General features: G+C 41.5%; 1 long non-coding RNA gene across 1 annotated transcript in view; it reads left to right on the top strand.

Moving 5' to 3' along the window:
- Nucleotides 1-27,893, top strand: part of LOC126848829 (uncharacterized) — a 170,708-nt gene that overhangs the window by 37,904 nt on the left and 104,911 nt on the right. Inside the window, exon 3 of the long non-coding RNA XR_007687313.1 lies at nt 22,029-22,059. This is a non-coding gene — a long non-coding RNA (uncharacterized LOC126848829). The remainder of the gene's footprint in view (nt 1-22,028; nt 22,060-27,893) is intronic.

The raw sequence follows: 27,893 nt of genomic DNA, 5'->3' as shown, positions 1-27,893 counted from the left end.
CGGCACTTCAATTCTGCCGACGTTCGCCACGTAACACCTCTAGCCGTGAAAGAGAAGAGAGAGAGAGAGAGAGAGAGAAAAGAGTGATACCGCGTGCTATTCGGCGCGAACGGATATGACGAAGTGCGAATGTAGGCTTTAAAGAGACGCGATTAAGGTCAATTTGGCGTGATTCGATTTATTCTCGATTAAATTCCGAGAGCTTGCGTCTAATCGTACGTTGGGTATTGTACTTTTAGCATGAATCGCCGAAGAATAGTCTAGTTCATTTATACGAAAGTGTCTTTATAAATCAATTTCAATAAATTTTATATAAATGTCGGTATGTAACATTGATAAAATGATAATGATTAAGATGATATTTTTTATTATACAAAATATATTGTCATTATATTGTAGGCATATTGCATATATTCTTTTTCAATAAGACGCAATTAGAGCAAATGCTTCAAGTGATAAGTATATATAAATTTTGCACGGGTTATTTTTTTAATTTATTTAAAGAACTTTTATTTTAATACAATATAAGAGCTATCACAGTTGCGAGTAATATATATTTGTTCACGTTTTGCTCACATTTGCGATACGTATGTATAGTCGACTACGAGAGTTCGGGAGGTGGTCGAAGAGAAATGCCGGGCATTAGGTTCGGGATGGCGAGCAATGACGGAAGTTGATTCGCCGCGTTTCGTCGTGGGACTTCGCCCGGCGTTTCGCGAGTTGTGATCTATACTCGGTATATTCTTCGTAGCCGTCTAGGCCTCCTCTGGGGATTTCGCGTGACGTATGTGGCTACCTGACGAGAGAAAACAATCTTCGAGGATATATCGCCCACGCCCATAGCGAGATGAAGTCGGAGGACGCGAGGACGATGTCTCTTTCGCCGCGAACGGCGACAGATATTGCCGACAGAACGAGTATTGAAATCGCGCTTGAACGACTTTCATGGGACGCGTGACGCGAAAAAAGGACGGTTTACATTCGGGCAAAATGGAAAGATCGTTGTTTTTCGCAGTCTATGCTCGATACTCATTTTACAACTCTGTTATCTCTTATCTTGCAAGGAGATATATTCATTCGTCAATTATTTCTCAATTGGATACAGGAATATTAGCAGTTTGTGAGAATTTAGGAGTACGGTTCTCTTTTAAATATTTTTTTGCGTTGCTTACTTATCGATGAACGAGACTTTTATATCTATATCTATGGAAGAATTTTATTGAAAAATATTGTATATTTTGATACTCTCAAATTTCAACGAAGAGAAAATTATTTATGTCGGTCCGATCGCGATTAACGATTGTAAAAAGAACGGGCTGAATACAAGGCGGAGGATTGGGGCAGTAGGGAGCGTTGTTGTTTTCTACTATCTGTCTTCGGGTAAACGCGTGCGGTTTAGCCAATTCACCCCTTGACCGAGAAAAATGGCTATCGGCCCTGGGAATACGTTTACGACCGTTCCGGGCCGAGTAATTCTATTACGGAAGGATTTTTTTTCGCTTTATACTATATCGGGGATGGAACTTTTTTCCGCATCCTGACCGGGCCATTCGTTCCCTTAATAAGGTCCAAACGTCTCGGGAGACTATCGATATTCCGCGCCCGTACCGATTCGCTATCGTTCATTTTTGCAACCACGGAAATTCTCTCCATTCGTCCTACTGCCCTATGTACCTATCAATTACATCGATAAATTAGTAAATTGTTATATATTATTATTCTATCTGTAACATGTGAAATATTATGAGTTTGATTTTTTATTTGATTATATAACGTAGAATCAAATAAAAAATAGCTGAAAATTTTATCTCTCAGGCATCGTTGACATTTCAGACCGAATTTTTTATTTCCTCACATTGCTCATTTGCATTTATGTTGTTTTGTGTATAAAATTGATGTTAACATTTTGTTTTTCTCGAAAAAAATGCGAAACCGCAGTGTGTTGCTCATTTTTTTATGCTCCGCGAATCAAGCCGGGCGATGTTTTGTTCGTTCACAATACAAGAAGTATCAATCTCTTTCGCGGTCGAACGACCCCACGCTGAAGCGTGGAAGGCACTCGATATCAGAAGATTTGCATGTTCTTTATGAAAATTCTATAGTTTATAGGGACATTTGTATGTATTATCGTATTAGCATATTCCAAAAGACAGCAATCTCAATATTGGATAGCGACGTTGGCTATATCGCTTGTTTACTACCCCTTCGCTCTCTCGAATCGTCCCAAAATAGCGGGCACACGTGTCTCCCCTTCTCGCGTAAACGTAGCTATGCGAACGCCTTCTTTTTTTCTCTCGAATTTCGAATACGCATCGCGACATCAGGAGTGACGGTCGAAGGGAGAGCTTCCTATATCTCGAATATGGAACGTAACATAGCAATTGCGAAATAGCTTTGAAGATTTATTTATTGATTGTATATTGAATATCTAAGAGCGTTTTGATTATGATTATTTAAATTAAATAACTGCACTTATTTCATTTTTAATCATATTTAAAATAATATATATATATATAAATAATAATACCGAATTTAAATTATATCACCCAGATGTCATTTCATAAAAAATATATAATACATTATACTGTGTATTATTTTAACTAAAGTTGTTTAACATTGTTTAAACAATGATGGAAACAGTGATGGAAGATTAATTTTTTTTTCTATTTTATTTTCTAAATTATATACAATTGGATATATAATGGCATGCGATAAACGTTAAAGATATTTTATAGCAATGTTGCGTTCAGAAGCATAAGATTAAAAACACGTATATGAGTACGCGTAAACGTGTAAAAAGTACGTTTGATATGTCGCTATTGTTCAACATCGAGTCGTTGGCAGTTTCATTCGTACGAGGAGCTTTTCTCGTCCTACTGATATCATGTACGAAGGCTCGTTGCTAAGCAACCGTCCGGAGGGTGCCTTCTTGCGCGCGTTACATTATATCGACGTGGTTTTAGCTGCTTTACTCATTTAGGCAATAATAGCCTGGCTATGCATATCCATCGTGCGTAAAGAATCGCGCGGCGAGAAAAAGCGTGGCGAAGAGCTTCTATGCTTTGCAACCGTGCGCAGCGTCCCTTTGCCATCTTGAGTCTAATTTTGTCGCACATATATTCATTCATTACACATACACATACACACTTTGATTATAATATTTAACACGCTGATAATTCTTTTCTTTTGAAATCCATATTTTCGAGTAATAAGAATGAATATGAGTCTCTATTATTAATGTTTAAAACGTAGCAATTTTGCAAATCATTTTTGAATTTTCATTTTAGAAAATTAATATAAGATTATTTTTATTTCGAGGTATTCATGAGAGATATTTATTATATTTATAAACATTTAATAGTACTATTTATGAAGAATTCTCTAAAAATGTTTATAAAGCTTTGAGGAGAAAAAAATGTATTATTGACAACGACTCTTGTTAAGTCGCGGAAAGCGATACTTCAGTAAACGAATAAAACAGCTGGTATATTCTTTGATAGAAATAAAGTTCTTCGAAAGTTCTGTGCCGTAAAGAAGAATGGTCCGCGGTTTACCTCCGTGAGAAGGATTACTTTAAGAAGCAACACTGCTTTATTTGGAGCGGAGCACCATATATGTAATATACGCAGAATCTACAGATGATGTATATTCATCATCAATGTTACAAACGAAAGTCGTCCTCATTCTATTTTTCACGTCTTTTAGATTTTGCGCTATTTTTGGAATTGTCTTGTTTAGTTGCAGATAAGCAGACCTGAGCGATAGGAGCGGACACCAAAATTCACCTTCGCGCGCGCGCGAAGACTGCCGTCGCTTTTCCGTGCAATTGCCTTCTAATTATCGCCGTCAACTAATAACTCGCGTTAATTTCGGGCGATTTAGTGGCGGCGGCGCGTGCGCGCGCGTTAGCTCCCCTCGCCTCCTCCACCGTGTTCCCCGCATTCTCTCACCCTCCACCCTCTCTCGCTCGTCGAAGTTTAAATTGAATTGGGTTGGCGCGGCACGGCGCTAGTTCGCAAAACTATACCCGCACCCAGGGTATAGATATAGCCCGGCGTTATACGGGCGCCATCGCGTATCCGAAGACCATCGACTGGAGAATAGTGCTCCCTGTTTATGGGACAAGTAACGCCATGGAGATACAGTTCAACTGGCAACGAGAGCACCGAACGTGCAACGATGCGTTCCCCCTTTGGTCTCGCTTCCTCTCTCTTCGACCATCCTCCTCTTCGATCCGCTACGAAAATGCTTCTTCGATATTCACTTGGATACCCGCCAACGCGGAACGACTTTCTTCCACGTGTCTACGTATCGGCACAATCGATCGCGATCACTAGGCATAATGACGGTGGACCAAATGAACTTGGTCACCTTGAACGATTCCACGATTGGACGAGCGTGAGAGCTGGAGCAAGGAAGTCGTGGCGCAGGATGGACAGAAGGAGGGAACAGTATCGAGCCCGTCTGCACGGTATCGGGGAATGTTTCTTGCCCTGCTAGGGATTGTCGCTTATCGGGAATGTATAGTGTGTTGGTCAGGTCGTTAGCAAGTTGTCGAGATTAAATGCCTTCCAGCGTATTAGAAGCTGCACTAGCTTGATTAGCTCCTCCCTTCCCTCCTTTACCAGCGCGGTGCCGTCGTGATCCTTCTCGGCACGGGAGTGTCGCATCGATCCCGGGGACGGCTATCCCACGTAGTCGTTGTCGTCGAAGGCCCCTGGGCTGCGGCACACTCGATATCTATACGGAAGCGCATTATCTGCTTACTGTTTAAGCGCCGTTTGCACGATACTCTTGCAGCTTCGCTTTGCGCCCCTCTTTCCGTCTTTCCCACCCCCTTTTACAATCCCTGATTATAGCGATTGTTAATGTTTTCCGATTATCACGAAATGGAATTTACGCAAATCGCATGCAGCTATTCTTGGACGATTTTATATTTGGCAATCATTTATAGACCACTGTTGATGATTGACAAGCAATGGAACGTCTGAAAACATAGGAATCAATAAAGTGTTCTTGACCTTTTTGGTAAATTTCAAAACATTAAATATTATATTTGTCTTTAATAAAACTTACACTGCTAATATTATATTTGATTTTAAATCATCATCATCATATGTATATATGTACCTTATTTTGATGAGATTAATTAGAAACACTCAATTAAATTTCTCAAATAAAATTCGTAAAATATATATTTTTGCTAAAGAAAAAGTTCACTAGAAATTCGTCGAAGGATACATTACCATTCTCATCTTTTCCGGAATATTCCCTGTAATCTCATGCAACGATAACATCACGTCGGTATTCATATTGGCAATACACTCGGAGAACAACGAGCCAGTCGTGCACCGGCAGACAGAGACTACAAAAGCATATTAGATACTTCGAATATTGGCTGCGCCTCCGTACGAGGTTGCGGTCTGCGCGCGGATCCACTGCGAGAGAAAGAGAGCGGAGAGAGAAAGCGGAGGTGGAGGGAGAGAGAAGATTCACGGGCGCTGGGTTTCCGCGAGTTGCAATACACTTAGCTCGATATATATTTGCATACACGCACGCACATATCTACTTCGTGCAAGAAGGACGCGGGTGAAGGGGTGAGGAGGGGGGAGGGGAGGGGGCGCCGCTCTCGGCAATGGGGGATGCGCGCGATGGCGCACACGCTCGTTAATATTCATACGAGCCATGAAGCACGGCGCGGCACTCTCTCTCTCTCTCTCTCTCTCTCTCTCTCGCGCGCGAACCCGTATAAAGTATCGGTAAATAAATCATAATGCGTTATTGCGTATTTGAATATGTTTGATGCGAGGCATCGGGGGCGGAGGGAAGGGTGTTGAACGCGGGGATAGAACGCCTGTGGTCTCGCGACTCCGAGGTAGCGAATGAAATTTCAAGAGGGGGACACGTTCTGGGGATGATAGTCGTTGGTGCCCGGTGAATGCCGGGCAGATAGATGTTCATTGCGAGACTAGGCGACTGGAAATATATTAGCTAGGAAGCTGGGAATGTGTTACAATCGCTCTCATACAATGATATACATCGAATTGCTTGACATGATTTTAATAAAAAGATTCTATTGCTTTAAATATGATATAATTAGCGTACACTTTCTGCTTTAGAATTAACAACTTTCTCCTTTTTATCCTTAATAGAACGTTAATTGATTTTTTTTTTATACGTACTTTATAGGAAAAATTAAAAGAAATTAAACTTTATCTTTTATAATGAAATTATTTCTCTTGAGAATCATAAGATTCAGCGAGACCCTTGTGTATTGCCAAAGATGACGATGGCGTGTTATCGATTGTTCGCAATGATTCATTGCGATCCCCGCTCGCGGTATCGACGGGGGGTTGGCATTTTCCATTGTGAATCGAAAGTAACGCAATACACGCTCCCGCGGTCGGGGCGCGGTTGATATCGATGTTTTAAAATACATATCTGCATATACGTGAAAATCCACGCTCTCCCTTCAACCGTCGCCTTCTCGCTGCAAGGATAACGGCATCGTACTTAATGAGTTGGGGGGAGACTCGGTCCACAACCGGGGATAGGTTGCACACCCTTCGCGAAGGGCTCTGCCGTACTCGGGGGACACTTGTAACCTCGCTCCGCTGTCACTGTCTCTCTCGCACCTTCCTCAACTTGGTTGATCATAACACTGTCTGATTTATCGGTATTCCTTGAGCGGTAACGAACCCAGGCTCAAAAGGGTCGCGCACACGTGTGACTTTGTTGGAGTTCATCGAGTTTACGTAATGGAAATATTACGCGCTATTGTTTCTTTCTCTACTTTTGTACTTATGCAAAATAAGCATAAAATCGCGCAATATTACTCAAAATTATCCTCTATTCATCATAATCATTTAATCTTTGTCCGTGAAAATGATAAAAATTTAGCAAATATATGTACTAGAGACAGATCGCAGATCAGGTTGACTTTCTTCAGCAACGAAGATGATACGATTATTGTTCACCTTCAATGACGGGAGGAAGGAGGAGGAGGAAGTAAGACGAGCCCTCTAGGTACGCCTCAGTTCCAGACTTCGAAGTTTTGTGGCCGCGCGATATACTGACGTTAGTTTGCGTATAATAAGGTGTCGTCTTATCTAATGGGGTCTGCAGCGTAGGTCTGGAAGAGTGTATCGTCTTGTATAACGGTAATTACGCGTTATTAACAAGCCTCGGGGGTGCCGAGGGGTGGTGATGGTTGCCTCTTGTCTAATTAACTGAGTTTACCGCGACACCTGCCCCCGTATCACGACATCTTCTACACTTCAACCAGTAACTCAAAATTTACGCCGAAGAACCGCGAGGATTCTCATCCTCACCGCTATTTCAAATCCCTGTCATATAATCGATACGACAAGTAAAAAATAATTTTTTCTTATTGATCATATGAGTAAAATATTTAACGGTATCACGCGTAAAATAACATTCATTGTGTTACACGCACACACTTACATGATATTATTTTTACATGCAGTATATATTATTTTATAACGATGAATTTAAAAAGTATTTTTACGAAATTTATCTTTAATTTGTTGTTAATATCAGGGACACAAAATCATATTCGTTATATCGCTCTGATGGCATACTAATTTACACGCAACGTGCAACATTTGCGCATTCTCGCTCTCGACGGCCTCGCTCATAATAACGTCATTTAGTCGTCGGTGCTCACTTAATTACTGAAATCCACGAGGATCTGTCGTCTCGCGGGTAGAGAGCGCGGCTCGAAGCGTTAACTTTCAAGGATCTTCTTTCATAATTTACGTCATAATCACCTGGAAACACAGAAACGGGCGCCGGAGATACGGGGGACCGCGCGCCCGCATTCGCCATTTCTGTCAGTGCGCTATTCTTTTGCGGAACGTTGCAACAAAGTATGTCCTCCCCACACGCGAGGACGTATCGCGGGTCACGTTCATAAAGCTGAAGTGCATTTGGCGGTAATGTGTCGTGTATCGTACTGTACCGTGGCGCTTTCAATCCCGTTAGAGAACGCCGGCTTATGTAGCGAGGAGCGCGGATCCTCTTGACGGCCGTCTGACGTTGAAACGTTAAACACCGCGGCGTTCATCGTCATTCTCTCTTTGCTGTCGCGTCCGTTGTAAGGCTCTTTCCTTTTTTCCGAGCGATCTTACGCGTCGCTCGCCGCGTATCGCTTTGCATTTTTGCGCGACGTCTTTGGATCGACCCTATATAAACGCCAACATCTAAGTGGCTTTCTAATGAAAAAATAAGATAATATAATAATAACGACAGAGGAATAAAGGAATAGTTCTACAGACTCTGCTTTTATTTTCGTGATTTATATAAACGAGATATTAATAAAGAAATGTTGCTATTTTTATATTAAAAGAATAATAATATTATATATTACTTCGAGGAATATTTATATTATATCGTAAAAAGTATCTACGATTCTTACCGTGTTGTGTTTTATAACGGCGCATTTGACAGTATAATCAATTTCTATCTCTTTACGAGAAATAGAAATAAACAACGAGCGTTAGACCCGCAATAGGAACGTCGATATCTTCTCGTTGCCGCTCGTCGACGCCTCGACGTTGTATTAGAATTCAAATGGATCCCATTACGAGAACAACGATAAAACTAACAAAGACAGTGCCGCTCAGCATTGCGAAGGCTCGTTTCAAAAGTTAGAATTGAGGGGTGTCTCAGCTCTCGTGAGCCTGCGTACGTATCGAAGAATATCTCGAGCCCTCTGCAATTTTCATTACTTTTGCTCTCGAGGATTTTCCCTTTTCTCATATCGCATGTTCAGACCTTTGATCGAGAAAAATTTAATCCTCAAGAATTTTGCCATAAAGCAACTGATGTGCCAAAAGCGTCACGTAGTTGAAAAAATTATACATAATCATTATAACAATATATTAATAAATATATGTAATGATTATAACAATTTATAAAATTTTCAGAAATTTTATTTTTACAAGGGATATGCTTGTCCATATATTTACTGCGTAAAATTAATTGAAATCGAAATCATATTCAAATTAGAAAATATTTTGTCGAAATTTTGAAAACGATCAATTTTCTTCAGCTTTACACTTCGAAATAATCCCATGGCTATTCCACGAAAACATTCATGTCCGAGCATCTTTGAAAAAAAGCAATACGCCGCGCATTCAGTAATTTATAGCTATTCCTCGTTATATTTAAGGCAAACAAGTTGTTCCGACTGTCCTGCCTATTCCTGCATTTTCGAAACTAACGATAATATTCCGCTCGTTCGCCCCGAAACGAGACATTTCATCTCTAGATATAGTCCAATATATGTGTGTGAGCACTATTACATAAACGCGCGCGCGCGCGCTTCGCGAAACGAGTACGAATGCGAGTTACTGGTACCCCGGGTACCAGCCCCGACATACACACGTCGCGTATTCCCCCTTCTCCCCCCCCCCACCCTCGCTGCTCTTATCCTCGTACAGAAGTGTACGAAGGCATTTAGACCTTTCCCCGACTCATCAGCTTTGTGCTTTTGCTGCCACCGACCGCCGCGGTACGCGGCCACGGGGTAATAACGCAGCTTTTGCGTTACCTCAAAAACACGAATTTTCACTTCAACTTTCCGTTAACTGCCCTCTCGCGCACCTAAGTACAAAGTTAATTTTTTAATTATCCCCGCGGTCTCTCACATCGCGCGCCCTGCGTCGACCTCTCGAGGATCAGTAACGTCCCTGCCCCCTCCCCCTTTTGGCACCGTTTCGTCGTCGCTTCGGCGTTTCCGTGTGAGCAATTGGGAAGTTGCATCTCTCGGAAGAATCTCCGACCGAGTGGCTGCGGACTCGATAGCGCCGCAAGGCCGAGAGGGTTGGTTACAGTGGTTACCGTTCCGGTAACTCCACGCTAACGTCGCATCGTAAATGCCACTGTATATTTATCCTTCTGAGTTGCGTAGGCTTCACTTAAAAGGGAAGTTTCTTGAAACGTTTCATTAAGCTTACCGCGAAAGTTTTTACACGAACGGATAAATTCTGGACGGCAATGGTTTGAGATAAGAATTCTTCAGGGGGACGAGGAGGGGGAGAGGAGATTGTAATCGAGAAAATAGAAACTTTCGATGACCGATCGCGTGACAATATATGGAGATCTTTAATTTTATTATTAGTATTTCAGATATTTATTAATTACATTTAAGATTATTTTTGACAGGCGTATTTAATTTTTTCAAGTAATAGAGTTAGTTTGTAAGAAAATCTTAATAATATTAATTAATGATCACAAAAATGATCGATAGAATGTTGTACATTCTTGTTTATAACATATTATTAATTTGTATATGTACTTTAATTTATTAATTTCTTAAATTAATAATATATGATAGTAATACTTATGTAACATTATAGCAAAAACAAAAAAAAGAATTTTGATTACTGAGCTCATAAAGAAACTGCGATGCATCAAGAGTAACTTCTACAAAACCTTGGTGCAACAACTTCACCTAGCACGCAGGTGACGCATAACGTTTTGTTAGTACAGCGTTGGTTCGTGTAGGCTGTCGGAATTACGTCGGCAATATTGTAACAAGAGACGATTTTGTAAAAGAGAGAGAGAGAGAGAGAGAGAGAGAGAGGGAGAGTGTGAGAGAGAGATGGCGAGGAGGGAGAACTCGGAAACGTTGACGCAGGGTATAAGGCCGTTTCGTCAGTCTCATTGTCACGGTTGTCGCGGAATGAGAACGTACGGCCGGGTCGTATTTTAATTCCGCGGACAAACCACCCCCGCGGTCGCCTGGCCCACCCCTTTCTTCTTCGCGTTTCCTCCGAGCCCCTGCCGGTGTGTTTCTACGTCGCCACCGCGACGAGAGCTGCTCACGCCTGGGTCGCGTTGACATTACGGCGCATAATATTTAATAATTATTTTCATTAAAGTCATAATAAAGTTTAGGATACTATATTAATTTATAGGCCAGGGAACACGTTTAAAGGGTTCGCGGCGTTTCCCACCGTCTCGCGGCCATTCGTATCAATTATTGTCCTTCACGCGGCGAGATTAAGGAACCGCCCCTCGCGAACGCGTTCTCGGCGAAAACTTCTTCGGCAATCTTTATCGGTCGTCTCGTGGCGAGCTGGTTCTTAATGAAGAAAGTAAACTTGTGTCACGAACAAGAACAACCGCATAATGCTACATTGCTGTGAATTGTGAGCACTCGGAGCACGTCTAATAGATCGATGTATTTAATTAATAATGTTATTATAGATTCTACATTATTGTCTTTTTCTTGATAATTATAATTATTTCTAACAATATCTTGAGAGGAGAAGTGTTAAATTTTGTTAAAAAAAATAACTTCCACATATCTTAAATATTTCCTCAAGTATCTTAAATATCTCTGTGCGAATTATCGCAATATTGACGATGTTTGCATTTCGGGATTCCGATGTTAGTAGTGCTCGATGCGACTTGCCACGATTCGGACAAGAGGAGCGTCTCGAAGATGAGCGTGGCGCACCCTCGATATCCAGCCAAGGGTTGTTCGTTATCCGATTCTACGAGGCTTGTTTATGGCGCGGTGACGTTAGAAGAGGGAAGGAAGCTCGCGTAGGGTCAGACGTTCGCCCGTACCACGTGGATTGGCTTTCATTAATCCGCCAACCCCCCATCCACCTCCGACTCCTCGCACCCCCGCGTACCTACATCCGCGCCTATGTATTATAAATTGTAACGCATTCGGGGCCATCGCCGAATATCTACGGAGCCGCAGATTCTCCGCGCGGCGGGGGAAGGGGTTAGGGAGACCAACTCCGAGCTTGAATATTTTAGAACGGACGCGTATTAACGCTACCCTTCTTACGTATTAACCTCAGCAACCGTTTCCACCATCATCTCGCGCCACATCGTCACCGATCCATCATCGCATATATGAATCGACTAACTCTGTGATTGTCTATCATTTCTTTACATCATTTACATTGATAGATAAATATAATATATTCTTCCGCAATCTTAAATTAGTATAATTAGATCTCATAATAGTCTTACAGTAGGAATGTGAATTTTCTTGTATCAGGTATATTAGGTTATTGCATTTTTTATTATATTTTTCGTATTAAAAAGAGTACATATTATTCATGTATATTTTATTTTAAAGATGAAAAATTATGTACTTGTTTTTTCAGGGCTCTTAAATAAGACCTTTGCCATTGTGGTTATATATTTCTCATAGAATTGTTTCTGTTGAAATTATTTAATTTTAATTTACTTAACACGCTATTAGTTTTATCATCTTTAAATTAAGTGTACAATCGTGTGACGCGAGTAAATGTATTTGCCTTTATTTTACCTCAATTATAACACGAATTGCAAATATAACGAAACACTCGAATGTTTCATACGCATCGAACGTAAGGTCTGTCGATCGTTGTTACGAATTAACGATCCTCCGCGAACGGGGAAGTCTCCTTGCGCATAGGAGTATGAGGAGTGCTCGAGAAATATCATCGAATAATGAATATTCATGCCGATGAGTCGCGGGACCAAAGCGAGATAGAGGGGTATGAAAGAGGTGGCCGGGTTGTAAAGTTGCCCCGTAGAGGATCGTGCATCGGCCGCCATATTTTGTACGTTATATTCCGACTGCCAGCACCCTCCGCGGATAGATCTAAACGCCGTATCCCTCCCCTTACGTCCGCCTCGCTTTTAAACTCGCGCGAGAGTTCGCGATCGACGAAACGACCCCGCGCCAACTTTCGAAGTATCAACTGAATTCGCCTCGTCTGCAGTGCGATGTTGTCGGAATTAATTATAATGAAATTTTCACTTTAATTCCATAATTAATCCTAATTCACGTCGGTGTGGTACGCATTACAAAAAGTGACGTAACGCGATCTCACTTATTGTTCCTTTGGAATCGTTAAATCGAGGAGAATGAGTTATTAATACCGATAACGCAAAAGAATATTTAGTAAACGACAAGTGCAATTATTATTACCTGTGTGTGAATATTAAAAATTATATTATTTTTTTTTTTTTTTAATTAGATTTCGGCAAGCGGATTAAAAAAAGAAAGAACACAAATATCTCGTTTGCGGCGAGGATATCCTGCCCGATGATCTCGCAAGTACCATCCAGAACGAGCGTCCTTCTCCGAGAGAAAAAAAGAATCCTCGTTTGTGCACATTTCTCTTTCGCTTTTACGTTCACGATCGCGATAAAACTCGAACAAAACTCAAGATTTTATAGGCTAATACCAAGAGTAGCGGGTGAGTAGGTGGGCTACCTTTTCCACTCGCGTTGTGTCCGTGATTTTATATAGAAGTATGTTTTATGTATGTGAGCTCCAAGTATATACGCCGCCGATCTCTCTTTCTCTCTTTTTTCTTCTCTCCTCTCTTCCCCCCGTCTCTCTCTCTCTCTCTCTCTCTCTCTCTCTCTCTCTCTCAATTCCGCCGCATAAAAGGATTTTGGATTTTATTCCCGTAGCTTCGATACGGGAGAACCCGGGGGCGTCTACGAATGTCCTCGTCGCTTCCGGAATTTAAATTTCATACGTATGTGATATCAGCATGCAAGTGCGACTTTAGTCCGTCCCCGTTTTCCGACTCTGACTGATCCGTCTTGCGGACTGGAATTTGCTGAAAGAAGGAGTTACATTTCAAGTGACGCGAAAGAACTGTATCACGCAGCTTAGTTATATTAATGTTATATTCGAGACACTATCTAAGAGTTCTCGCAGCTTTCGAATTATATTTCTCGAAATAATATAGTTTTTATTTCAATTACATCGTGCTTCTTTATTACGAGATTTATTTACCTGGACGGGGAGCGGGGAGGGAGGGAGAGGGGGAGGGATTAGTAGAAGACGAATTAAACGAGCTTCTTCGATGAACGTATTCTCAATTGAGAGCAGCTCAACCTCGTGGAAAATTTCCGCGGTTCGCGAAGATGTAAGGGGGTGACGAAGGGCTGGCCGGGGGGATGCCGCGGAGCCGGACACGCGGATGGCGCCGTTATCCGGCGAGAATTTCAGAAAATATTCCAAGGCAAAAAGTATAGAGCGAGGCGTTTTAATTATCATTAACAAGGCCGGCGTATAACTCAGAATTACGCGTTTATACGTAATAATACGTAGGTAGGTAGTGCCGTACGTGCCGGTACCGGCCGCGCGCATTTATACATATCCGCGTATGTAGACGCATATACATATACGCGTTTATATTCCGCACGGAAATGGCGCACGGCCACGTACGTACGTACGTACGTAGATACGTACCTACGGACAGTCGAGCGCGGCACGGACGGACAGAGAGACAGACGGACGGACAGCAGATCTGCAACGCGCTGACTCCGGTGCTAAATGAGATGCGTTGCGGAGGGAGGGAGACGGTGAGCAGGGTAGTGGCGAGGTGGGAAGAGGGGAAGGGTGAGGGGGAAGAGGTGAACCACGGGGTGGTACCGACCGGTATGGTGGGCTGGTCGGGCGTCGGGGCGAATTCCCACCTTACCAATCCTATTATTAACAATTAGCTCTAAACTACTCTTTGCATATAAAATCATCCCGCACATCCCTCGTAACGGCGGAATGGAAATATACATACTGCATGGTCGTCCGTCGGCTCGGCCGTGGAAAATATGCCGCGGCGCGACGCCGCGCGTATCGGCCCTCTCATATCACTGGATACCGTAGCACCGTGGCTATCGCAAACGCGAAGCTGACTCTGTCAAATTGAGCGTGATTGAGCGAGTGGACGATCGACACGTAGAGTTCATCGTGTTGACGGGTGATGCGACGATATATACATATAAGGCCGTGTATATTATAATATATGTACGAATCTCTCATATGATTCTTGTCGATGATTGTCTTTTTCGATGCAAACTGATAAAACTTGATTTACGTTATAATTATTTTATGCCATTTGCCATTTACACATACAAGTATAAGAATATCTTTGCATTTGATGTCTCGCCTGATAAATTAAGAATAAATGAAAAAAAAAAAAAAAATTTATGATAATACATATATATATATTTATTGAATACTATTAATAGCTTGCTTTTTGTTTAAACATAAAAAATGCACCTAAGTCACATTCTTATAAATTATTGCGAGATTTTATTCGCGCGACGCACGCGACGTAATTATAAATCTCCAAATATATACACAGTCGGCGTTACCAAGTAGGAGACATAAAAGGGCAATTCAAGGGGGCCATGGAATCCGGGTGCGAAGCCACGAGCGAGGGGTTGAAGGCGGGACAAAAGTAATGCAATGCCGGAATATGTCACGAATTAAGCGGGGAGAAACCGGGAGTGCTCTCCGTCGTCGTCGTTGTCTTCGTCGTCGTCTTCGTAGTCGTCGCAGTCGTCGTCGCTTTTATTAGAATTATCTTTGTCACTTTCCCAAGTTTATATTTACTCCTCCTGCGAACCTCTTAAAGTCGTGCCGCCCCTCCCCCTCCCCTCCCCCTCCCACGACATCCACCTTTCCGTCGCTTCCTTCGAATCTAGCCCCCTCCTACCCACCTTCCTATACTTCTCCTGTATCGTCTCCCTTTCTTCCCTTCCGGTAACCTTCCTCTCCTCAACGGTAGCGAGCAACCCCCGCGTACTAGCGAGAATACAGCGCGAAGCAGCAACCGCTCGCTTATTATCTTTACGACTGGGAAGATGGAATTAAACTGAGTGTGCAGCCGAAATGTAATAATATTCATTACTATGCTAATGTCCGCGCGGGCTCGCGAGGTTATGGGCTCCGAAAACTTGCCTCGTATTTTTGTTATCTGCCGCCAACCGACCGGGGAGGCCTAATTCTCGTAGAGTCGGCGATCAACACGGAGCAACGTGATCACGCTGAAGATTGTGAATCTACCATTGTATCTTGATAACGCGACACGCGCGAAATTATTCTGCTCAATTGTTTTTTTTTTTTTTGTCTTCTGAAGAGTACATATTTTTTTTTTCAGTTATTATGTGTATACACAAAATGTAAAATTTTAAGATAAATATTTTAGGAGATAGCCTAGAAACTGTAATCAATATATATAGCTTCCGTATATTTAACAAAAATTGTGTTATTTGATGATACATTATTTAAAGTTATTTCATAATTTATTAATTGTAGTTTATTGGCTGGAATGATAGAAACTATCCAAAAAGCAGCGTATGTATAATATTGGCAGCAAATTTTAGAGTGACACAAAGCGTTATTCTTCATTATCTAAAGCGTATGTCTTTCGTGAATATCTCAAAACGGTGTATCGTGTGTAGCGAAAGTTTGGACGAAGACGCTCATCATATTTTCCATACAGCAGTTTCCATGAATCGCGATGTTTCCGTGCCCAAGGACTTTCCGAGTTTGTAACTGGGGTGGCAAGCGGTACCGAAACGCGCAACAGAAATCACGGAGACTTCCCGACCGTCGCGCCACTCGTAACAGCTTATCTGGATCGTCAAAATTATAAGCTTTCGGGTAGAAACTCGCCCGTACAAACGGTGAACAGTAAATTCGCTGTCCCTATCGGGCGTGAGCTTCCTTGGCGTCGACTGTAGCGCAGGGACCGAAACTTGTGGCCTTAAATATCAGCTCTAATGTCCGAAAGTGCGGATAAGATAAAAGAAAAGCTACTGGTCAATAATTTTCAATAAGATAGCATCGTATTGTTGAACTATTTCGTTCTTGAGTTTTGCGAATAAATCGCACATGGTATATCTTTTATTTTGTGTCAACGTGTTTAAAAAATGTATCGAGTAAATTGCACGTACGTCTTTCTTAAAATATTAAACCATTCCGATTATATGCAATATTTTAAGCGTAAAAAAAGTTATTAATATTATATTTGAAGGAGCATGCGTGTCTTGAATTTTTCTGTTGTCCGTGATTTACGGCATAATAAAAGAAGCAGAGCCGTTAGAGAAAGGAGAAGTATTTAATCAAGCGATCACCTCGACCAGGTCTAAACAACCCAATGTTGAACGATGGAGTCGTAGATTACAGCGTGAGGAGAGAGGTGATAAGATGACGGTGAGGCGTAGGGTATGGCGAAGACAAGACGATTCCAAGAAGGGTTAAATTACTCACCTCTTCGTTATAACTACAACGTTTCATCCCTTCTCCCCTCTTCTATGAAATATATCCATCATAAATCATTCTTCCACTATCCTTGAATGTCTTTGGCGCGATCGTAAAGTGACCGAAATCCTAAAAAGGTGTCATAAATGATATCCATTAATAAGCCGGATTATAGTGCTTCTCTTAGTGGATGAGAACTTCTTACGAGAAAAGAAATAAGGTGGAGGGCAGCATAATTTGAAAGTATATTGTAAGTATTTCATAGTATACGAATATATATACTTATGTTTACACTTCATTGCAAGCGATCAAAATTTGCGATAAAATTTGAAAGAGACTTCTATCTATAATTTTCTCTCTCCTCTCTTTCTTTCACTATCATGTAATAAAAAAAATGTTTATAAAAGTTTAATAGAATTTTAAAATCAAATTAATATAATTTAATATAATATGTTAAATTATATTAATTTAAATTTAATATTATTTATTGTAACATATTTTTTAGCTATCATTAATTTTGATCACAATATTTGCGAGGGCCAAATAAATGGATTAAATGCCAATTTATTAAATTTTTTATAAAAAATATTGAAAACTAATGAAATAATGATATGAAGATGCTGATATGCCTTTCGCAGTATCATATTCTGAAAGCGTTTTACTTTGTTTCCCAGTTTTTCCGTCGTGAACCGAATTTCATGCAATGCTCACAGACTGTGCCGTCATTCAAATTAATTGCGCTTACTTTGAGCGCGATTCGTCGGGATCTCTTCAGCGGCAGTTTCGGTTTCAAAGCGGATGAGTACGAATGTCAGGGAAAGTACGCATGTACCGAGGTTGTGCGTGTGCCGGGTGGATGAAAGAGAGAGAGAGAGGGAGGAGGGTGGACGGGCGAGATGGGGTGGCTGGGGGCTCTCTCGTGTACACCCGACTCCACCTTATTACAATTAGCTTCCTTATATATCTAATTAGCAAGATTCTTGGCGCACGGGGTTTCAGTGCGAAGTGAAAGACGGCAGTTGCCACCAGAGCTCTTCGCTCCTGTCTAATATAACTCCGCCGTGCTCCAGTCTGCGAGACGTAATATCTCGCGTAGGTGTGCGCGATCGTCTGCACGTGTACGGTTTTCCCTTAAGCGAAGTTTTGGGTCTAGCCTGACGTGTTTGCAGCTCATGAAGAATCGTGTATTGAGAGCAAAGTGCCATCATATGATGACTTTCGTAAATTTAAAAGATGAAGAAGACTTTAAAATATCAATTCCAATTTATTTCAATTACATTTTGTCTCAAAACTCATTTCTAACGATTACAAAAAAAAAAAAAAAAAATTTACCGTAGACGTTAACCGACAAAAAAAATGCGGAGAAAATAAAATACGAATTTTACATCAAAGTTGCAATCTAAGTGTAGCAAGATATTCATTTTAATTGACTCCATCTTAAGAACCATCCACCGGTCGCAAAATAATTCACAAGTGAGGGTAAACTGACGGAAGATAATTTTTAAACCCCTTCTTGGCCGGCAACCTAGCTCGGGGCGAACATGAATGGACGGCCGGCCAGCGGTTGGCTTCAGCTTACTTAATTATCGCACAAAGAAAGAATGGTCCGTGGAAATGTAAAATAAAGACTTCGCCCTGTTTCTCCGGCGCTTTTTCAGCCCCTTCGAGGCTCCTGTACCTTTGCTGTTCGTTCATTCCTTTGCTATCACGTTCTCGTCAGTCTCAAAGGACAAGCGCGATCTCCCAGAGGACTACGAGGATAGAAGGAGTGACGAGGAGGGGGGGGAGAGGAGAAGGACGAGAGAGGGAGAAGTTAAGAAAGCGGGCTGGAAAAGGAAGGGGTTAACTTTCCACAATTAATAGTGACTAACGTCCATTAAAAACTAATTCCTTTATTTATGGTTCACTTCCTGATCCTCTTTCGGCCTTCCTTCCTTCGTTTTTCGATCCTCGATCCTTCTTTTTCTCATCCGCAACCTCAGCGAGGGGGTACCGCGCCCCTTTATTTGCTCTTCCCTTGGACAACAACTTGTTATAGGACGAAAGTTGCGTCTTTTTTTCTCAGCGTAGTCGGCCTCGAATGACGGATTAAAATTGGGAAAGTTCTTGCTGCCGGGCCATATTTTTCTGTGGGGTTCCTCGTTAAGAGTAATTGCGCACCAGTAGCCTTGCCCGCGTTCTTCCGCCGATTCGTGAAGTATGATTGCATTAAATCTTTATAACACTCTAAGGCGACCATGGTTTTGCAACTTACATTAATCTTATATTATAGCACAAATAAAATAATCGTAATATAATACTAATATGGATATCTATAACATATCAATTTTCATAGATTTATATAATATTTAAACGATATCATTTGTTTTGTTTACATATCACGATAAATAATATCGTAAAAAGTAAAAGTAGAAATAAATACTTTAATAATATGAGTTATGTGAAATATAAAAAAAAAAATGTTGTTATATCTAGGTTGAACAGAATATTACTTTTTATTCCGATTTTAAAATACTTTGATCGTTGTATTATTTTTCTGTAAACTCTTAGTCTTTCGGCGGTTTTCTTTTGGTTAACACAGAAGCTCGTGTCGACAATACGAAGAACGGAGAAAGATTGATGGCGTAGAGAGGCGGTCAAGTCCGAAGCGCTTTCACGGCGCGAAGCGAGAGCGCGTCGCCGGCGGGTCTGCACATTTTTAATTGTAACTAAAATAATTATACTTTGAGGAGAACTGGCCGCTTTGACACCGCCGCGCGCGGCCAGCAAAGGCAACGGCGAAATAAAAAGTCCGTCCCCGTTCGTCTCGTACTGCTCGCACGTCTCGACGCGAGGTCGTTGCGAGGAATATGTAATTTCGCCTCTGCGAAACTGACAGCCCGGAAGGGCCACACCGGCGTTGCACCCCTAAATAATAATAAGTACGTCTAGTTACGTCCATCCGCGTCCATCTCCCTCCACCCTCCCAACCCTCTCTCAACCCGTTCCGTAAACCCTCCCCCCCCCCTTTCCCCCTTTTCCCCTCCACGCCTTCTCTTTCGCAGTTTTGGATCGCTGCACGTTAATTTCTGCACGTCAAACGAAGTTGCACCGGTCGCGTGTTTACATGTCGAAAACGAGCGTAATGGGCTGCCGTTGCAACTTAGTCGCGTGATTTCGCGCGACCGGTGACTTTAAGCATCGTTCACAAATGCAGCGCGGGGTGCATCGCGCGTGATAGGAAGAAGAGGAGAGACGATAGCGGATATAGGAAGCGCGGTGATAAAAAGGGCGAGGCAGCCGGCGGCATGCCCTTTGAAAAAAATTGTTCCGGGCTCGTCGCGAAATCCGGCTAGAGAGTTTCGAAAAGTATGTTAAACGGATTTCGCGTTCGACGAAAATTAATTATACCGACCAGGCGGTAACCGGCTCGCTCCGCTTCGCTCTCTTTCCCGCGCTGTTTTTTTTTTTTCCGCCGCGTTGTCGGACCTTCCTTTGGACGATGAGGCGGCCCCCCTTCCGCCCCCCCCCATTTTCCCGACGCTTTATCATTTATAAAGTCTCGGATTTCAGAATTCGCGTAACCCAATACGCCCGCGGCTCTTTTTCCGTTTTGCGCGAAATTTCACCGAATTTCTTATGCCACCCGGCGCCGCCCACTTAAAAAGCTTCGCGCGCACATCGCGAGCTGCCGGCTCGTCTTTTTTTTTTTTTCCCTATCTTTCTCGTCGAATATATTTTTCCGAGTGGACGCGGCGACGCGGCCGAGGAAGGAAAAATATAGGAAACATGCGCAGAGGGACGAACTGAATCTCCGGGAAAACTCTTAACGCTGCCTGCCGACTGAGAGAATCAAGTTTGAGATGCAGCCTGCGGATATTCGAATGTGCATATAAAGGGGAATAAAGCAACGAGTGCGATGCTTCCATATGTATAATGCGAGTATACCGGGTGATCGAGTATGGTTTTTCCGACATTTCTTCAAGATAAGAAAGATCAAAGTTATATTTTTAAAGACCTATAAATATATAATGTATTATTATAGATTAAATTTAATATTTTTCCTCTTTATTTTACAGCAATATTTGTTTCTGTCTACTTGTAATTACTATTAAATAGTAATAATACTTTTGTTGTCATCGGACAAAGTTTCGATACGCGTTAATATGAGCATTTTGTCTTTGTAGCATTTTTGGTCACCCAGTGGATGGCACACCGGAGCTTAATTAAGATATGTATTTATTTTAATTCCTCTCGGGCTACGTAGAGATGGCCGACTGGCTGGGCATAGGATAACACGATTTGCTTAGAGCCGCCGGTGCGCATACATCTCGCACGTGCAGAGAGATTTTCAATTCAGGTATAAGGAAAGCTGGCGCGCGAGAGGAGCGCGCTGGTATAATATAATAAATAGGGAGGGCAAGAATGGGGGATGAATTTTGCTTTCCGTTTTTTTTTTGTTTTTTTTTTTGACCTTCTCTTTTCCTCTCTCGCGAGCACTCTTTTAGGAGATGCACCCCTCGGTCCGATTCGGCCGACGCGGCGGTGAAGAGAGTCCACTTCGCAGAATAAAATTAGGAAATTGTATCTTTCCACTCTTTGAAAAGACACGTTAATTCTTCTTCGCTCTGTTTTTCTTTCCGCCTCGTTAATCCTTTTACTCTCTCAGAATACGCAGTCTGAAGAATTCTTTACTTTCGTAACTTTTCCCCAAAATGTATTACGCGGATTTCTAATAGCGTTTCTAATAGGGAATGTTGGTAATTATTTTTCGATTAAAAATATATAATTTATTTGTAAATGATATTTGAGAAAAAAAAATATATTTTGTTTGGAATATTTTTTTTCTAATAAAAATTAAGAATTAATTACATATTTTATAATATTTATTTGTAAATGATATTTACAAATTTGAGAAAGAAATATAATTGATTTATAATTAATTTGGAATATTTTTTTCTAATGCAAATTAAGAATTAATTACATATTTTATCTGTTTTAGATTTCAGCATCTAGTGAAGGATCACAAAGTGGTAAGTCATAATCACATATGTATTTTTGTAATACATTTTTACATTTTCTCAATTTTGCCGTGTATTCAGGCGAAGAAGAAGTCGGTTAACCGCGTACAAGCGAAACTTTGAAGGACAAACGTTACGAAATAAAAGTTAATACCGTCTGGTTCGTATGACGTGGAAAAGACTACGCTTTCCTGAGATAGAAGACCCCGTAATTCCCATAGTTCCCAATTCAAAACGCGCTTCTGCGGCTCGTAAAAGCCGACATAAAATCCTTGCGTACGGTGGAGTGTATCAGTTCGCCGAATAAAAGGCCAAGTGAAACGCCGCAATAAATGCGAGTTATGAACATGTTCAATGCGTATACGATATTATAACGAGGGAGGGTTGTGTGTCCTAAAAAAATGGCGAGCGATAAATCAGTTCGAGAGAATGGATTCGTTTCCCGAATCATCGCAAATCGTCCGTCTACTTCATCGAAAAATTAGCATAATTTAGAATACGAGCATAAAAATGGTTCTTTTCGCAAGTGAAATTACATCTTTTGCGAAAATGTTCAAAGTGGAATTTTTATGATGACGGTCCATTAAAATTAGCGATGTTTATTCTTTCTGGATCTTCAAATACCGTGTAATTTAATTTCAGTAATTTATAGATAATTGTAACTTTACAATTTAATTGAGTGATGAAGAGCTGCAACATTGAGAAACATAGGATCTTAGCTTTGTAAATGCTTATGAAATAGTGATTCGCCTATATAAACAAAGTTATTAGAAAAGAATATTTTTTTTAACTTTAATTTTTTTTTATTTTTTTAACATATTACTAGGATTGAATTCGTAAAGGGAGTTTAGCAGAAATCTATCTTGTTGTTTTTGCGTAAATTTTATTATTAATTCTAGCAGGCTTAAGCCGATACAAGCGTACCCGCTTACAGCCTCTGATCCTTTTTTCGTCCCGGGGCGCGTCATCAGCGACGGCTTTTAAAATCGTCTCGATTTTTCATTGCCGCTACGTTTCCTTCGTGCGATTTCTGTGGCTTCCCAGGCTTCCGCCTTCGAGACGCTAATGGGTGCGTACGAATATTTCATTCCCTGTAAGATGCCATTACGAAAGTATATAGGATACGCCATGGTTGCACGGTGGAGTCGCGGGTTAGAGGGGCGAGGGGATATTTAATGACGCGTGGCGATATTAAAATGGCATAAAAATGAGGTGTAATTTGTATCTGGCTTCAAAAGTTGCCCTCATCCCTCGCTCGCAGCCAGATTACAGCCTGCTCCCCTTCCTCTCCTCCCCTATCCTTCCTCTTTTTCTCTCTTTCTCGCTCGTGTACTATTATTGTTATTAATACGAAAGGTCGCAGGCTCACTTAATACCCTGAGAAATTGCCGCATTTCCGTATCAACTGCTCCGCCTTCGGTTCCGTCGACCAAAAATAAGAATTGTAGCGAAAGGTGAAGAACAAGCTGCGGGGATTAAGCGCAACTCTCTGAAAAAAAAAAATCGCAACACATTACAATAAACTTTACGATTGTAAAAAATATAGATATCATGATTAAAACAATAAACTGGCACAAAAAATTGGCAAAACTTAACGTGCAAAGACTAATGTCTTTTTCAATAAAGCAGCATCCCCTCGAGTCTATTCGGATTCTCCTTCTGTGCGATCCGCCAAAATCCTTCCGCCCGAAAGGAGCCGCGGATAAAAGTGTCATTTGAATATTTGGCGTACGTCCGCGACATCATTTATAACGTGTGACAATAAAGTCCCGAGCTGGTAGTAATCTTTATGGTGCGATACACGACGCGCGCGTACCCCCGCGTGTCTCCCCCACCTACCGACTTCAGCTCGCTTTTTCGTGGCGCAGTTACGCTTTTACGATATGCTAAGCGACCGGCACCGTCGCCCTTTTCAAAAGACATCCGAGCTCTCATCATCACGGGCGGAATATTTTCTGGCTGCTTAAACATCGGATTAATGATCTGCAATAACAAACAAGCTATTTATGCAACTATCCCCGCTTTCACTGGCCCCAACTTCCACCTCACTCGAGATTAAATCAACGTTAACGATGTGCTGTCGACTTCGCGATCAGCTATTTAGATCGTGACGCTCATGCGTCTATCGCATCATTGTGTTTATATTGTATTCAAGTTACTTTGTCAGAGTCATTCTTGAGATTGCTTGCTTTATTCGCAAATAAAAATGTTATGTTTGCGCGTTTTATTGTTTGCTATAATGTATTCAATATTTTGCAAAATTATCAATTTTTAACTTTGACTAATAATTTATCTAATATTTTATTATATGACGATGTGTATTAAAATTTTTCTTCACTACAAAAGATTTATATTTGTTTACTATTCATATCAAGATATTTTTTTTTTGTATTAAATAATAAAATATCATTTTACAACTATCTGGCAAGCCCGATAGCCAGATAGTTATCATGCTAGCCCGCAGATTGGTATGGTGAGCGTTCGCTTCCGGTGAACATCGGACGTCGTGGCGATTCATGGTCGACGACGGGGAAATAGTTCGGTAGACGTAAGTCGCACGAGACTAAGGGAAGGGGGTCCGGACGGTCACTTGGATTTGTGTGGTGTGAACGCGGCACGGACCAGTAAATCCACCCTTTCGTGGTCTCTTAGCGAACTCGGGTCATAGATCGTCCAAACTATCGTGAAACAACCCCCCCCCCCACCTCCCATTTCGACCTCCAAACTACCCTTCGGGGTGCTTTGGCACCCTCGTAAGGAATACGGTATTGCCCCGCTCGTCCCGGAAGAAGCCCCGATTATGCGAATGACTTTGGAAATTTACACTAAACTAAAGTGTTTCGCATCGCATGGCTTATCGTATCGAGGATTGAGAGATACCACATTATGATCATAAGAATAACCGTAATAAGAATTAAATAGAACATTTAACAAAATTTTGATTTTTGTATGAAATTTTCATAAGCTGATAATCGTCGATTAATTCTTAAGGATTTAAATAAGATGAAATTTTGATATTGTGGCGTGATTACCTTTGCACCATCTTTTTCACAATGTATTTCCGTTTCTCTTCTTCTTCTTGAATCGGTTATGATATAGAATACACCGTCGGCTTGAAAAGAAAAGCGGCGCTCGTTAGTTTCGTGAGAAATTAATTATTTGCCCGCCATCGCTACGACCGCTCGAGTAATGGTGAAAAATGTCTGGATTGTGCGGGATTACATCACGTCGGGGAGTGGAAGGGTGGGAAGGGGGAGGGGAGAGGATGGCAGGAAATGGGTTGGGTAAGTGGGGGAGGAGAAACGGAGACCCGGAAAAAGAATAAGAAGGAATGTATCGGTGTGGCTCGTTACACTTAAATTGGAGGGAATGACTGAGTGATCTCGTTATTCATCGCGAATAATATAGAAAAGGGCTTCCGACTTCGCGCTTCACCTGAGCAACGATTCCTGGCAGGATATCTGACACGGTTGGATCGCGGGGGAGCCTTTTCTCTTCGGGAGATGAATTGACGCGGCCATGTCCGACGCCATAATCAGGCATTGAAAACGTCCCGTCCCTTACTTGACGAGCGTCTCGTCGGAGGCGATATTCAAAACTTGACGGGATATTCTTGATCATTAGCGCAGTGTCTGTGTCTACGAACTCCCTACGCAGTCTCTAGAAGTAATATCGAGATAAAACATATATGTGTAATACTTGAGCTCGAACTTAAGTTTTGAAATTTACATGAGGATTTCATCATATTGATTGGTATGACATTTGTAATTTATTATAAACTAAAACATATACTGGAGTTGATTTCTTCTCTACTTGCTTGTATTAATATAAATTAATTATTATAAATTAATTGTCAATAACTCTATTGAATTAAATGTTAATGATTGTTATATAATTTATGTTATATAATTTATTATGATTGTTTTATAATTTTATTCATTAGTAAAGAATTGCATCTGTTAGATAGATCGAGTTGAAATTTATTGTGTTTATTGAGTCAAAATAAAATATTGAGCTATACATTGCTACATGCAACTGACGCATCTCGAGGAATGGCGTTTCGCTAACTATTTTGCTTTGTGCAAGAGTCACGCGCCAAGTCAAGCAAAAAGACATCGAACCAAATTGTTCACAAATTGAACGGATGACATTACCGTCCTCTATTAAATGGCGTTTACCCAACTCGTTGGCGTGTCGGCCTTTAACCCTCTCGGCGCGAGCAAAACCACCACCGGGATAGAGAGGGAGGGGGAGGGGAAGCTTGGGTTGGCGTAGTTTGAGCTGGCCATAGAGGTGGTCGCTTCTCTAAGATCAAGTGCTTTCCAGTACCGCACTAAGCCAAGCTCCCCGCTCTAACGTCCGTTTGTTCGGTCGGAATCTGCCATCCAGGAAGGGGGTGGATTGATAAACCAACCGCTCCCGTCCCTCTTGACCGGACAAATTCTTGCGGACAGCCACTGGACTTCAGTGGATCTCAATACGCGACCTTGTTTTTGGTGTCCGTCAATGTTCCTGACTTCGTCAGAAATGAAACGGATGTAAATGCGCTCATATATATATGTTTCAAAGTTTGTATAAATAAAGCACTTACTAATGTCAAAAAGAAATATAATTAAACAATTCGATATAAGAAAAATTGTATAATAAATTACAATATACATTTTATGTATATATATATATATATATATTTGTAACTCAGTACAATTTACTTATACGTTTGAGAGCTTTTGATTTTTTCATAATATTATTTTACTATAAATTTTGCCGTTTACACATATGTTGCATCTGTTTCCTTAAATAATTTGCCGATGAAAGAGAGCTAAAGCTCTTGGGATACGCGAGCATATTCTCAATACGTGATGCACGCATGACGTCGCATGATAATGCGACGAGCACATCGACAAATTCCCAGCTTGTTTCCCCCTTCTCCCACCCCCGTAAGCGGTCCCCTGGACCCGATCTACCGGGTGTCTTGCCGTTGTTGCCGCACGTAAGCCGCCTGCACCTTCCGTGAGAACGACATCGTGACGACGGACGACCCTCCGGTTGGTCACGTGCATCATTCTTCGAGGCGGTAGGCTTGCGTGTCTTATTTGGTTGTTGCGCTTCGTCACGAAGGGGGGCTACCGCGACGTTTTGACGACATTGAGCACCCCCAGGGCGAAATACTCAAAGTCGAGGGGTAGTGGGTCAAACGTGGTATCGGGGAAAGTCGGGAGATCCGGAGTATTGTCGCCGGAAGTCCCCGTTGGTGAGCACCGATGGTCGGGGTAATTGGATAGAGGAGATCGAGCACAACCTAAGCTACGCGCAGCACTTTATCCCCATCCCCTTGTGCCATTCCATACGAGAATCTATGAACCACCACTATTGGTTAACGCTGCTTCTTCGACATCCAAAAATTATAAACCTATTGAGAGAAAGAGTCCGGTTGTCTTCGGGGATGATACGACGAGACATCACGCGATCGAGACAAGCCGTTATTCTCCCTCGGGGGGTAAGATTCGATTACTGCATCACGTGGCCGGATGTAGCCTCCGTGTGCATGTATAAAATAGTAGCATTATTCAAGGGAAAGCTGTTCTCATATGTACCATAGTGTTAATGGACGTAATTGAATGTGGATTCATATGTTTGAAGTTACTTTTTTTTGGATTGAAAGATTTTTTTATTTTGACGCGATAAACTTGGTGATTTTTTCGTCAATATTATATATAATTATGTTTAATAAAATATTCAAGTTAATGACTTTTTAATTTTGCTATATTTATATTTGATTCAGTGATGAAAAAATGTAACGAGAATATTTTTTGCTTTTTTATGTTCTCGGTTTCTTAATATTCTTA

The sequence above is a fragment of the Cataglyphis hispanica genome, chromosome 4 (genome assembly GCF_021464435.1).
Source record: "Cataglyphis hispanica isolate Lineage 1 chromosome 4, ULB_Chis1_1.0, whole genome shotgun sequence".
NCBI lineage: Eukaryota > Metazoa > Arthropoda > Insecta > Hymenoptera > Formicidae > Cataglyphis > Cataglyphis hispanica.
Note: the sequence above shows the minus strand (reverse complement) of the source record. Positions and strands in the feature narration are given on the sequence as shown.